Here is a 1,657-nt window from a genome sequence, read left to right on the forward strand (position 1 = left end):
GTGAGCGACTTTCTGAAAGCCGAGCCCGATGGAAATGACGACGTCCGCGACGAGCGAGGCGATGAGGCCCCACATGAGCCCGCTGCCCTCGCCAAAGTCTCCCAAATCCTCCGCGTCGCAGGTGCCGCCCGATTCTAGCGAGGTCACGTAGTGCTCCCGCGCCGCAGCACACATCGCAGGAGCAACCGAGGTGCACAGGTCCTCGACAGCGGGCACCAGCACCTCAACGCAGCCAAGTGCGCCGTGCGTGCTCTGGCGAGCCACGCACGGCGTCGACACGATCGTCATCTTGACCTCGTTGGACGCCGTCGGGTGTGAAAGCAAGGCGGCTCGCGCCGCCACGAAGAGTATCATCGACGACTTCGCCAAAGAGGTCGGCAGCCCGAGCGCCGTCGACCGCACCGACTATGCCACAGCCTCCGGCAGCGCCCGGGGCTTCGTCCAGCACCACTCGCAACAGCTCTCGCGCGCCGCCGTCTGTGGCGACGCGCAGAACATCAACAGCGCTGCTCGCAACATGCGTGTCGCGCACTCGTTCATGACCGGTCTCAATGCCCCACCCCCCTGCGCGCGGGCCTTCTAGGCCCGCGGGTAGTCTCCCCCCATCCCCAGGGCCTCCAGGGCTCGCACCTCAACCTCTCGCAGACCAGCGCATACTCAGTAGCGCCATAGGCCGTATTTTCTTCTCATAACAAGGCTGTGAACTGTGAAGGTGTGAACCGCGTGCTTTTTCTTCATTTTCTCAAAAACAGGCAGAAACGCACAACCCCGGGCCCAAACAGGGTCTTACACCTCTCTTGCCTTCGGCGGTGGCGACGGGGGAGGCGGCGAGGGCGGCGGCGGCGACGGCGGTGGCGGCGAGGGAGGCGGCGGCGAGGCGAGGGCGGAGGCGGGCTGGGCGGTGGGGGCGAGGGAGGCGGCGGCGAGGGCGGCGGCGGTGAAGGCGGTGAAGGCGAGGGTGGAGGCGGCGACGGCGGTGGAGGTGAGGGTGGCGGAGGTGAGGGCGGTGGAGGGCTCGGCGGCGGTGGGGAGGGCGGCGGCGGCGAGGGAGGCGGCGGCGAGGGAGGCGGCGGCATGACGATCGGCCGTCGATCCCGAGGCACGAGGGTCGTCGGTTGAGCTAGGGAGCCTGGCGATGGACGCCACCGCGACCCCTCGTGGCATCTCTCTCGCCGTCGGCGAGCTAGGGGCTCGCGGACGGCCGAATTAATATAGTGTACAGCCGTGAATGTGAACGAATATAGTTTGACGTCCGTCGGTCGGATCCTCCGACAAGGTAGAGACGCCCGCACCCACGGCTTGTCTTGTTTCCCCACCCTCCCTCCCTATGTGTGCGCTGTCGCGTTTGTGCGCTGTCGCGTTTGGGATTGGTCCTGCAACGGCGTCTCGTGCGGAGCAGTGGTGTGCTGTCGCGCGAGTGTTGCAGCGGGGGTCGAGGGACCTTTCCCCCCTTTGCAATTTACAATGCTTTGGAATCTATGTGTGGACATGACCTCGAGTGGAGCCCCAGTCCTCGACAGGCTCGAGGGCGGCGGCGGGCTGGGTGGTGGCGGTGACGGCGGCGGTGGTCTGCATGGGGGAGGGCTTGGAGGCGGCGGCGATGGCGGAGGCGGCGATGGCGGAGGCGGCTACGGCGGTTGGAGGCGACGGCGGATGC

Source organism: Emiliania huxleyi, assembly GCF_000372725.1.
Source record: "Emiliania huxleyi CCMP1516 unplaced genomic scaffold EMIHUscaffold_482, whole genome shotgun sequence".
NCBI classification, from domain to species: Eukaryota; Haptophyta; order Isochrysidales; family Noelaerhabdaceae; genus Emiliania; species Emiliania huxleyi.